Source organism: Cornus florida, unplaced genomic scaffold (assembly GCF_030987335.1).
Source record: "Cornus florida cultivar Cherokee Brave unplaced genomic scaffold, ASM3098733v1 CherokeeBrave_3.0.0_Hap2_Chr07, whole genome shotgun sequence".
Classification (NCBI taxonomy): domain Eukaryota; kingdom Viridiplantae; phylum Streptophyta; class Magnoliopsida; order Cornales; family Cornaceae; genus Cornus; species Cornus florida.
In genome coordinates this window covers 45,021,203-45,034,761 of record NW_026775577.1, presented here as the reverse complement: position 1 = coordinate 45,034,761, position 13,559 = coordinate 45,021,203, and the positions used below count along the sequence as shown (strand labels likewise).

General features: G+C 38.6%; 1 long non-coding RNA gene and 1 pseudogene across 1 annotated transcript; one reads left to right on the top strand and one right to left on the bottom strand.

The window, feature by feature from the left end:
* Positions 1-2,465: 2,465 nt before the first annotated feature.
* Positions 2,466-8,684, top strand: LOC132267128 (uncharacterized). The gene is made up of 5 exons (XR_009468876.1): positions 2,466-2,888; positions 3,805-3,852; positions 7,825-7,887; positions 7,977-8,132; positions 8,209-8,684. It is a non-coding gene; the product is annotated as an uncharacterized LOC132267128 (long non-coding RNA).
* Positions 8,685-8,994: 310 nt separating this feature from the next.
* Positions 8,995-12,365, bottom strand: LOC132267125 (ARF guanine-nucleotide exchange factor GNOM-like; annotated as a pseudogene).
* Positions 12,366-13,559: the final 1,194 nt, after the last annotated feature.

Below are 13,559 nucleotides of genomic sequence, written 5' to 3'. Positions count from 1 at the left end.
CTGATTGGTTTTGGTTAGCAGGGGTATCACGGTGTATTGTATGCGAGGTCTCTGTGTTGATAATGTGTGACGGTCCGTTAGTGGCGAGTTCGCCTAGAATTGAGTTCGTAGTTCCGTATGGGTATCCATTTGGTTTTTATCTTTATATGTAAGGAGTCTAGTTCATCTCAGGTGAGATTGGGTGTCCATGGTTGGACAGTTGGTGTGTAGCATGTGACAAGGTGTGGGTGCATTCAGGTGCGAGTCGTCAGTCTCTTGTGAGAGCGGGGTTTGTTACCCTTTCCATTTGTTCTAGTCCTGGCAAGGACGTCGTTTGTTGTGAGTCTTGTTTTCCATTTAGGAGTTGTGCGCGTTCGTGGGTGAACGGACCTGTGTGTGATTTGTTATGTTGTTGAGTTCATCAGTAAAGATTTGGTTGATTTGGTTGACTCACTCTCACGGAGAGAGATAAAGTCATCGGTTTTAGTAGTGCTCATTTTCAGAGAGGTTTTGACGGCACGAGTTGCCGAATAGAGATTGTAAGTTTCTGGAGTCTAGTACTAGCAGTGATGGCTAGGGGATGCGTTGTGAACCGGGAGTTTGAGGATGATTAAGTGATGAGATGTGAGTCATGTACTCAGATATTTTGATAGACGTTTGATTCGAGCAGTGTCTTGAGGATAAGTGTCGATGTTGCCTTTGAATTTTGTGATAGAGAAAGCAAATGTGTGATTTTATTGAGGAATAATAGGAATAATTGACTTTGGTTTTGAGATTTCAAGTATGAGACAGTCATATTGTGTGTTTTGAAGAGGTGAGAATTGAACCAAATAATGACATGGAGTTATTTACCTAGTATGGGTGTTATGAGGGGATTAGAGATCTTTTTATGCTGGTTGATGATTGTGATGTTTGGTGCCGTGTTGTTTCCAGCTTGTTAAGAGTTGTGTCATTAATGTATGATTGGGATTTTTAGAGTGGGTATATGACTGTATAGTTGTTGAGGTTACGTAGAGTGATGGATTAATGGTGAGTGGATCTCATTGTTGTTTTGTGAAAAGTGTGAAAGTGTATTTAAGGTGTGGACCTGAGGACAAGAACGACGTCTGTGCTGAGATTGGATCGAGGATGAGGATGGCCTGGCCAACCATTTCTCCTGAATCAATCCCTCTTTAGCACGATATCGGGTCAAAGGTCAATGATTGCTTTGAATTGTCACGAATAGTGAAAGCAGGATATTGCGGGATGTGTCGACGTGATAGTGTGGATTTAAGTGATTTATCTCAGGCGACAAGGTATGTTAAGTGGGACCAAGTGTCCAATCCGTTTGATTATCGAGGATCTGTTTTGAGGATTGTGTCCTAAGTACGGGGATAGTGCGCTTTTCTATTTTGGTAACTAATGTTTATGCAGCCGTTGGGGATTCATTGTTTAGCAATCTTGAGGTTACAGGCGTAATGATTGTCGTATAGTGTGGGTAGCAGTCGTTGGTAAGATTATGTGATGATGTAGATGTGTGTTAGATGACGAGTATTGGTTTGACAAGGACATGTAGATTTGAATTTGAGCTTGATTGTGAGAGGGATAGGGTTCCTTGTCTGGGATTTTGTGTGTCCTTTAAATGATGAGTTGAGTTAGGATGTTGTCATGTTCCGGGGTCTTGTGACAGTTTTTCTTTTGGGACTTTGGAGCCTTTCGTGGCTGTGTGGAATAGGCCGATGCTCGTCTTGAGTCAGGTGTAAAATCTAGCTGATCTTGTGTTATGAGGAACATGAGAGATGAGTACCTGTATTGGGCTTTAGTGGCAGTAGTATGTGATTGCCTAGTGACGTCCGGCGACAAAGGCAACAATGTTAGTGGGTTCATGGTCTTGAGGTTTTGTGAGGTTTTCTCGGGGTTATGTGTGGTTGTGAGCCTCCTTCTTTAAGGAGGGTAGATTTCGAGGACGAAATCTTTTAAGGAGGGTAGGTTATGATGTTTCTGTTTTTAACTATTTTCTATTTTTGGGAATTTTCTGATTTTTTAGCGGCATTTTCGTCTTTTCTCGTTTTGCGTACTAGACACCGTAGAGTGTGCCGGTTGTGTCCGAGAGTTGGTTGGGGCATTTCATGGAGTTCAGGACTCTTTGAAATGTAAGTGTTATCATTTCAGCATTTTTCAGTTTTCCAGACCGGACAGTCTTGGGTGAAACCGTTACCAGAGTTGTTGTATACGGGAGTTGTGTCTCAGGTCATTTGCATACCATGCATTATTATTTTTGTACCTAAGTAAATTATTTAAGTGCTAAAGTGTGTGGCTATGATATAATTGGAGCATATATATATATTTATTGGCGGTAGAAATTAAGAAGAAAAGAAAAGAGAAAAAAAATATATATATATATATATATATATATATATATATATATTTTTAAGTGGAGCCCACCATCTACTTTAATGGTGACGCCAAGAGACCACATGGGTCTCATTCTCTCTCACTCTCCCGGCCATCTCTCTCTTATCTCCTCTCATTTCCTTTTCATTTTTCATTTTTCTTGAGGCTTTGATTTTCTCTTCCATTTTCCGGCTAATCGGTCGGGTTTCCGGTCTAGGTTCCTTGACGAAAAACGTTCCTCTCATCGTTCTCTATCACATAGTCAAAGAGTTTATTTTTCAGAGGATCGGTGATTATTTTATGAATTTTTGAACATTTTGGATCTAAGGCTTCGGATGGGGTTTTGGGCCACTTAGAGTCGGATGCCGGTGCTGACCCTTTGGAACAGTAGAATCTCCTCGTCGACGGCTACGTTTTCACCAAACAGTTTTCCGTTCCGCCGCCGTTGACCGGCGTTGACTTTTGTTGACCTGCGGTTGACCGCGTTGACCGGCGTTGACTTTTTCGGGCGGGGATGTATTTTGGCTACTTTTGAGGTAGGGGTGCTCTAATTCACAATTTCTTAGGTTCTATGTGAATTTTTCCCTTTTAAATTGACTATAAGTATGTTTAATTTCAATTATTTTGGCTATGTGATTATTGTTGATTATATGTAAAGTGGTGGACGTATGCTATGTGATAAATGAGTTTGTAAATTTAATTACATCCTTATAGTGAAGAAGCATGCATAGAAATGACAAATTGTTTACTTTATGTATTTCAATTGCCATGGAAAATTGATGTCATAATCGTAGAAATAAATATTTAAAATATTCTTTTACAAGTTGTGATTATGATATGGGTAAAATGTATGGAATATTGTTGTTGAATTTGGCATTTGGAATCATGAAGCATTTATACATCCATTGGGAAAGAAAAAGGGGAAAAGTATATTAAAAAAAAAAAAAAACCAATGTAATTGTTTTGGGGAAAAGTTTTTGAAAAGTGTCTGTGAAAACCCGGACGCCTAGGAGGCGCCTAGTGGTCCGTGGTGTTAGTGTGGTCTAGAGGGGGGACTAGGGAGAGACCCTAGTGTGGTTGAGCTAACCAGGCCGGATGCGACGCCTTGGAGGTGCCTTGTGGTCGTGGATGGTTAGCCAATCCCCCTTTCGTGACGCCTTGGAGGTGTCTTGGGTCGGATTACACTAACGGTTTGGAAGTTGAAACGGTATGGTTTCGGAAATGGGAAGTAACATTGCATGGCATGGCACATCATTGGTATACGTGGTGCATTTGGTAATTGGTTGAGATATGTATGTTTGTTGATGATACAGTGGTTTTACTTGACTCCCGAAATATGAGCCCGTTCTCTTGCTTTCTATTCTCTATGTGGATTCATGGGGTCATAAGAGGTGTGTCTTAGACACTTCCTACTGAGTGTTTAGCTCACCCCATTATTTTAACATTTTTCAGGTCACGGGAAGGAAATGGCGGACGGCGTTCCTCTACAGGTCTTGATGGGTTAGTAGATTGTTTGACCTATTTTGTAGCTATGACCTCATATTATTATTATTATTACTAGTATCATTATCATTATTATGTATTGACATAAAAAAGGACGGTAGTGCCCTTAGTTGACCTCGGGTTCGGATAAGGACCCGATTAGCGATTCAGACCCTCGGGTTCGGGTCGTTACATATCATACCACCCTGCAAGCACCTTCTAACCCAAGTGGTTGAGTTGTTTCCCATATCCGGGAGTCCGAGCCATGTTACCCAAGTAGTTGAGTTGTTTCCCATATCCGAGAGTCCGAGTTTGAGCCTTGTACCCTCCCTTGTCCCCTCTAACCACTTACCCCTTTAGAACCTGTGCCTCATTTTGCAGTTCCTCATTATGATTTACACAAAATAACAGCAATATCTACTCATTTCGGGTTTAAAAGGCAACCACTTACCAGCCAGAAAATGGAGTCGACCATTCTATTTTCTTACCAGCCAGAATGCATTGTTATCATTTACAAAGCCCCCCAAGACTGCAAAAAGGTGGTTTCTGCCCAACTTGCATTTACGAGACATGTCTGAATGGGTAGCCTGTGTGGAAGAACATTTGAAGAAAGTTTCTATAAACTCCTATAAGAGCCATTGCCAAAGCTTCCAACCGTACGGTGGATATGAACAAAACAGAAATAGGCAACAAAGAAGCAGATGATAAACTTGATACCACTGGCATAGCTTACATATATACATAAATGGTTCGCGTGACTATATCAAATTTTCTGGAAATTCAAGTGATTCATAATACGTGCTTTGTTTAAGTCGGCCTCATTGATCTACCAGATGTAACTCTAGTTTACACCAACTCCACAAGCAAGGAAACATACAGGAAGTATATACTCTAGACTGCCAAAACCCTACAATTGTATCTGCAAGCAATACCAAAGGAATCTTGCGGTGACTAATAGGCACATGAACGTGGTGTGAAGCTCCTTGGTCGAACCTTGAATATCCAGCATCTGGGACAAAACTAAGACCTGTGGAAGTTTGATTTGAAAAGGCAATATGATCAATACATATTGCTGGTAGAACACAAAAGGCATGAATCATTTTGTGCACTTCACAGAAAATCATATATCAAGCACTTCACAGAAAATATCAAACATGCATAGCGTGACACCAGTTTGGAATTTCAAAGGGGTTATAGGTATTAGAAAATTATGCATCAGCTTAATTATCCATAACACACACACACACACACCCACCCACCAAAATAATAATAATAATAATAATAATAATAATAATAATAATAATAACCTATGCATCAGCTTATAAGTCACAAGTTGCACTTAGAACAATGTTATGCAGATAAAGACATTACATAAACAAATATAGTTTACCATATGGACTTCTGTACCTCAACGAGCATCCTAATATAATATTTTGGAATTAGTAGTTGACTGATCACATTCAACAAAAATAAACTATTGGTTTAACCTGCAAGGAGCAATTTTACACAAGAGAACAGGACTAATTGCATGTTTAAATAGATATATTGGTCTTTGATACAACGATTTCATCTATTTCAGCTCATGTTCTTTTCATCTTCCCTTATGCTACACCTTGTCTAGATTAGAGAGGGCTTTGTTTTACTACTCTTGCCTTCTTAAGGGGTATATCTCAGTTTTGACAAGTTAAATATTACTCCCATCGGTAACTTTTTGCAAGATTCATCTTTTGACAATAGAAAGAAATACAGGATTGAGTGTCAATCTCATCTATCATCCATGTTTGTCAAAAATCTTTACTCTCATCCCTTTGGTGGATTTCAAAGGGTAGCGGGAGAAATTTCCCATCGAGTTCACACTTGTGCTTCCTCCTCTTTTTTTTCCATTCTTACAGGCACCAATTTCTTTTCATCAAATCTCTCTCTCCACGCTCTTGCACCGCCTCCAGCACACCAATCAGAAGTTCAAAATTTTGCCTAATGCTCAGTCCAAATTAAGTTTTAACTTCTGAATATTTGTTGTTGATGGCACCACAGGAAATAAGAAATGTGATATTTGAGTGAGTATGGATTTTCTGGGAAAAAGGGGGCAGAATAGAGATAGTGATGTGAATTAGAAAAAGGTTAATGATGGATTGTGAAGGAGATGGTGATTTGACCTGATGGTGGTAAGATTTCATTAAGCAGCACTCAGAGGGAAGTGAATCCAAGAACAACTGCACAAAGGGGAGAATATTAACTATTATCTGCATCTCTACAATCTCAGGCTAACCAAAGGGCATCTAGCCCAATGGTATAACCTCCCATCCTCAAAGAGAAGGGAAGGGGTTCGAGTCCGGGTGTGGGCAAAAAAGCATAAATGAGTGGGTGTGTGAGTTGTGTTTCTTGCCAATGAAAAAAAAAAAAAAATCTCAGGCTATCCAAAAAACCAAGAAATTCCTCCACAGATTTATAAGCCCTCCCTGAAACCCAAAAAAAGATAGCTCAGAATATGGTGTTTTATCACCCATGCCAGAGCTTCAACTCCCTCAAAACTTCAAGAGACATTTTTTTCATGCCAAAGCTCCCACCAAATACAAAGGGGTCCAGCCCTCCAAGCATCTCGACCCTGGCTTCCTACTAGGTTACCCCTTTCAATACTAAATTATCAAAAAACATTATCCTAACATAACAACCAGGGGAAATGATAAAATACTTTTTCAAACTTATGCCGCATAATCCCAAAAATTCCCTTACATTTTCCAAATTGAGCATATAAGGACAATCCTTCAATTTGCCGTTAATTGAGGAATGAAATGACAAAACTAAAGAGTCCTAAACGATGTCCTTCAATTTCTGGGTCTCTCTCTCCGATTTCAGCTCTCTTGATTTCACTTTCTCTCTCAGTTAGATCTCTCTCTATTTCACTCTCTCAACGATGACGTCGGAGATGTTTTTGACTTGGGCGATGTCAGCTGGTTGTGCGGGGAAGAGGCAGCCGATGGTGGCAGGGGAGCTGTCAGTTGGGTTTGATCGGAAAGTGAGGTAAGATGGGAGCTGCCAATTAAGAACTGAAAGATCTGTTTGAAGAGAAGGACGTCAAAAACCGTCTCGTCCCTGTTGGGTAATTTGTATCTTGTCAAGATCTCTTTTTTATTAATTTATATGCCGTGTATATAATATATACACACACATCTATTCACGGGTTTATATCGACTTGTTTGTATACTTCAAGAAGGAACAATGGATGCACTGGTTGAAGGTGACATGGAGCCATGGAGGCCATGAATGATAGGATGAAGCTAGAGAGGTTTGTAATGGTTTCCATTTGGTGTATTCAAGAAGACCTGTCTTTAAGACCCACAATGAGGAAGGTAACTCAGATGCTTAAAGGAGTTGTTGAAGTTAAGGTCCCCCCAAGTCCCTTCCCATTCAGTACTACTAACTCAATCCCAGCTTCTATTGCAACACAAAATTGATTTAGAGCATATTCTGGTCTTTGCTTTGTTTGTCCTTCAATCTTTGTTCTAGCAACTTATTTGTAACTTGTTATGCTGTCTATGTACGACTCCCTTTGCCTTCTAATGCTTGTTATTCTAGTTTTGGGTCTTTAATTATGTCGCTGCAAATTTTATGTTACAACAGTTTCAGGAGTAATAAAGTTTGTTTCCACCAAGTTTTGCAAGTTGCCCCACTGGAATAAAATTTACCCTCCAAACGATAAAAAACTTTTAAGTGCATAGTAAGATTACATTAATGATCCCTAATAAATAATAAAGAAATATACTATCTCATACGACGTCTTCTTGGCAGAACCTTTAGCTCATAAATCTGCTTCTCACTCTATCTCCCTCACACTCGTTGAGTTCAACAAGTTTCAATCTCTATGAACTCAATCCCATGTTCGTCACAGCACTTTTCACTTTTATATTTTTCCAGATGTCAATATGTTGTTTTTACTCTCTAATACTATCCTTTATGTATATATGATGTTTTTCCGGGCCATATTTTCAGGTGCCAATAGGCCAAATACAAGTTTGTGGAAACCAGTATTACAACAGTAAACAGCACCATACGGTATTTAAAGTCTTCTCCTTCTCTTTTTACAATTTTGTGTGCGCATGCATGAGAGAGATGTCAAAAGCTGGTTTCTCGTATTTGGGCAGATAGGAAATGGGTTTATAAAGGTGGTGAGTCAAGGAAGTGAAGATGATTATGATTTACAACTGCAGAGAGGCTATGAAAATGGAGGACAGTGAAAGATGGTGCTCAGAACCAATCCTGCAACAAACAGTTGGATTCCCAGCGTCAAAGACGACCAGGTATTGTTAACAGTTATATAGATTATAGGCTCGTTTAGTATCCTGAGTAAATCGTTATGTGTTCTCTATTTATCAGGATGTTTGTGCCCTTCGAAGCCTAATAGAAGTGGAAGTTGTTAGATCATTCAAGAGATTGAAGCTTGTAAATGAGATGGCGTAATCGAGATAAACAGTGTGAAGCTTCTTATATCGTTCTATAATACCCAACATATGCCCAGTTAAATACCAAAAGATGCGGTGATAGATGCATAAACAGAAAGGAAGGAACATAGAGAGAGAGAGAGAGAGAGAGAGAGAGAATAAGGTCACATGTTAGGGTTTTTGGGTTTATAAGAATGGGGAGAGTCGTTAGGGACATTCCCAGGTTTTCAAAAAAAGAGGACAGCAAGTGATAGTCAAGTTTTCTGTCTAATGGCTAGTCCGTAATGACAAATTGACAGGGGTGTCAAGTGAAAATTGGTCAATAGTACACGGGGGAGATACGTAAAATGTACAGGGGGTGATATGCAAAGATTTTACCGTCCAGGGTTTTCTTTTTTGCAATTAAGCCAACTTCAGAAAACATTGTTTTAGCATCCAAAACAGAATTGATCCAAAATCACTATGGTTCAGAATTTTAGACTACTAAATACTACTTGGAAATGATAACTTCAAAAATGAGTAAAACAATATGGCAAACTCAATAAATACCTTCAAGAACCTCCTCCCACAATGACAAAATTCCATTTGAATGTGTGACGAACCACATCCCAAACAACTTTCACAACGCTAGCCTCGTGAACCTAAAAGAACACCACTGTAAGCACATATTTAAATAGATTCTAGAAATCACAAAGACAGCAAGAAGGCCAAAAATTGAAAGTGAACACACAATAAATTTACTGTTTATATAAATCAAAAGGCTCTTATATGTAGTAGTACAAACAGAAACTGCCACCTAAAATCACACCACTGTTCACTATCATACCATGTAAAGAACATGCATTAACAGAAGCAATTCAAAGCAAAGAACATTGTACAAACTGTTAGCCTCCTGTACAAGCTTCTGGAGTTGCAGTTTCATTAGGAGCAAACAAACTTTTCTCATACATACCCTGCACAAGCTTCAGCCACATCTCCCCTATATCCTGAGACCCCAACGATTCCCTTTTTTCTTGGGCCCATCGTGCTAAACAAGAAGCAGAACCGGCCATAAGATTCAGTGCACGAACAGACCGGTCAGCCTGTCCGACGCGAGACTCGGCATACTGCCTAGCTGCATCTGGGCAGAGAACAAAATTGGCGGGCAACAAGTGTGCTCCATCAGACATGATGAATAATAGTGCATCGAATCCTGCTTCAGAAGCTTCAAAGTGTCGAGCTGTAATGGAACGTAAGGATGTGATAGTTCGCCACCCCATTTAGGATCTGATGTGAGTTGTCATCCTGCCTTTTATGTCATCACCGAAGGCTAGAACAGGTTCCTCGATAGATGATGGGTTTAAGAGGGTTGTGAACTTACAGAGAGACACCACCAGATCATCCAAAACATCTTCAAGATGATGGCATGCCGAAATCATAGCAACAGCCAAGAATCCATCGATACAAGTTTGGTATACATCTTCATGTTCTGCATGATCAAATACCACACAGAGATAGCAGCAATTGTCGGACCTGACATTATAGCAAACATATCGTGGTCAAGGTAGGTTCAGGAATTGGATACAATGAATGGAGCAGTCTTCTTGGATTTGTGAATTAGATCAATCCAACAGCTTGGGGTCATTTCCGGGAAACCGGCACCCTGTTCAGGGGTTGTGCGGATCTCATTCTTGCAAATTGAGTGGTACAACTCTGACAGAAAGTCTCTAGGGAGATCATTGCCACCGTTGATGTGCCGATTATTCCGGATGAAATCCTCCTGTGTCATCTTTTTCTTCACCTGTACACTGTGCTGATCTGTGTTGAGCATTATTAATGAGTAGGACAATAATAAAGCAGCATCCTTCTTAACAAGAATGTGAGGTGATTGCTCGTAATATCTCTCCGAAAAGGCCTCAAGAACCCTCTGTATCTTTTGTGATTCACCAGGCAGTCGGAAAGTTTCCAAAAACAGCCGCAATGCAGTATCCAGGTTCATGTCTTGGAAGTCAATTATCTAACCCAGCAGTGTACCTGAAATAGCAAGCCACACTTTGGGGATCAAGTTTGTCAGGCAATAGATGCGTTCCTTGGAGAAACTCCAGCTCTTTTTTGGGGTCCCGATTAAAGTGACCAGCTCCAATCATCAACCTTCTTTTGATGTATTTCCTCCGGCAGACAAATGGAACCCAATGATCAGGATCACTATAGTTGTCACACTTCACCATCCAGAATGGGATATACTCCTCAAGATTTACAGGAGACAGTTCCAAGCTGACTGATCCATTGCCTATCCTCTCAGCCATTCCCTGAACTACTGCAATCAGACCATCCAAAGCAGGACAGTTCTCTGGAAATGCACTTTTGGACAACAAATTAGCAAGGTCTTCAAACACATTACTGCAAGTTATGTCGCAATCTAAGTTGGCATACATCTCCACCATAAAAGTTTTCTGCCGGCAAAAGTCAACAAGAGCCTCCATTGCGACCTCCTGCTGCTGATAAGAAGCCCCATATCGACTCTGTGCAAGCCTCAAAATCACACAGGAAAAGAAAGCCTCAAGCTGTAGTTTAAGTTCAGTGCACAAATGATGATAAAGATTCAGAATGATGCTACAGACCATTGAAAGAATAGGTGGACTCACAGACAAGCCAAATTGCATCAGACTACAGAATAGTTCATCCTGTACCATACTCGACAATCTAGGATGTCGGCAAATAGAGGAACCACCCAATTCTATAGCTGAATTGATCAAGCTCAAGGAAAAAAGAGGCACATTTTCATCAAACGCTATAGGATTTGGTTTGGGAATGGCAGTGGCTCCCGTATCCTCAACAAGAGTCAACAATTAACAAAAGAAGTGAAATATCTCCACCATACAGGGAACGCCATATGGCTCGGTCATTAAATGCAAATCATATTGGGTAGCATCCTTTCTGTTACCAGCTCCGATCATGTTTTCATCCATCATACCAGTAACTAGGCCACCAGAGGCATTAGAAACCAAACTTCCAGAGGATGTTTGGCTATCATATACTGAATTACCATTCCCATTCTCTGATTGCTTACCCCCAAAATTATAATCATTATCAATCCCAGCGGCCTGCACAAGAAAAAAATGGGTTAATGTGCTTTCATAAAGCAAGCTGTATATAATTCAGTATGCAAATTCTGCAGTTTTGACACATGGATTCTTTGTACCAAAGTACCAAAACTTTTGCACAAGAGATTGCCTCAAGGCCTCAGCCATTTAAAACACAGGCACATATAATGGCAGTGATTTTACATAACCAGACTATGAATGCAACTACTTGTGCTACTATAATAGCTGTGATTTTACATAACCAGACTATGAATACAACTACTAGTCCTACCATGAAGCACGAATACTAATACTACGAGAAAATAGAAAAAGATAATGGCTGTAATTTAGGTGATTCCCCCTCAGGGTAACCACCACCCACCACGGAGATGCTCACTACAACCTGCCTTTGGGCCTTTCTCTCCCGTTACCTTAGCTTGGATTTAATTAGATAAATCCTATGTGACTCTTACCATTTGTTGTTTTCTTGTGACTTGATCAAGTGTCAGCAATTTGTAAAGTGCAAACTCTCCCACCCTAAAAAAAAAACACAAAAGATGACCATTGTGGCCATCATTATTGTCCCATGTAGATGAACAAGCAATTTTTGAATCACAGTAACACCATTGTTCATGGTACTCAATCTAGGAGCAGACATACATTTCTCCTACAAATCTCATTGTTGATCAGTAAGTTAAACAGACACTAAATCCTAGTGTCCAGTAAAAGTTAAATCAATTCAATACAATTTTAGGAATTAATCTACAGAATTTGCATAAACCCATATCATTAAACACTATAAATCGTCAAATTGCAAAAACCCTAGTTCTTGATCGATCCCAATCAGAACCAGAAAAGAGACTGCCCAATAATTGTTTCTACTACATGTTAAGGTTCAAAAAATCAAAGATTTGTTCACAATTCAATGATCTGACAAAAGAAACACATATACGTACATAGCACAGCATTCGATTTTATGTAGATATTAGATACAGATTTGTTAAGGAAATGAAGTTAAACGGAGCAAATATAGTACCAGAAAGCAAAGCAAAGCAGTGATGGCGATCAGAGTTGAATCTATGGACTTACAATTTGACAATTTGTATATCTATATAGACAAACCCTGAGAAATTTGCTTAGATTTTCTTTTATTAATTTCACTATTTCGCACGCATTTTTTTTCTTTTAAAAATCATTTGTTAACAATTCACCCTCTTTTTTTTTTTTTTTTTTTTTCTGACTTCATAAATTATAGTAATACATTTAAATAAGAAGGGAAGGAAAAAAATCAGTACATATTTTTAAGAAGTAGAGAGGGAAAAAAAAAAAAAACGGAGGAGGAAAATGAAAGAAAATTGAGAATCTAAAAGTAAAAAAATTAGAGTTTAATTGAAGAAGAAAATTTTAACTTTTTTTTTAAGTAAATCAAAGAAATTTTAAGAATAAAAGAGAAAAAAATTAAGAGATAATTTTATATTTTAAAATTTCAAGGTGGGCATTATAAGGATTTTTTCTTTTAAATGTACAAATAAAATAAAAATAAAAATAAAAACTATTTTTTATAATTGGGCACAGACTGACTTTGCTTCTCAAAGTATATCGGCACCGATCTAAAAAAAAAAATTACTTTCCGAAAAAAAGATCTATAAAAAAATTGAAATAAAGTGAATTAAAAAAAAAAAAAACTAAATTTATATTTTAATACGAGAAATTATTCATTAGACATAATCAAATGTGACCAAAAAACTCAACCAAACAAATTAAGATAATCAATTATCTCTTTAGTGAGGACCCAACTCATTTATTTCATGGATATTTAACTAGAAAAATGATAGAACACCTGAGAAATAGTCCCAAAATAATCACCCTCAGGTGGATTGGCCATGACTTTTAACAAAAAAAATAATAATAAATCAGTCTTTGAACACCCTGTCTTTTAGATATAAACCAAGATTCCATCTTTCAAAAAAACTGTAATTTGGAGATCTTGTAAGTCTACCACTTTCACTTTCTAAGGACTTTGTAGGCTTGGAATTCTATCTGATAGATCACAAAGATTTACACAAAATATTATCAAAACTATATAATAAAATAAAAAAACCCTAATTTCTTCAATTTTACTATCACCATGTCGATTTCATGTTTTGCCTTAATTCTTGCTTTCAAAAATTGTGAAAGAGAGTAAAACTCGTTACAAAGCCTAGAGGGAGTGTGAATCCCGGAT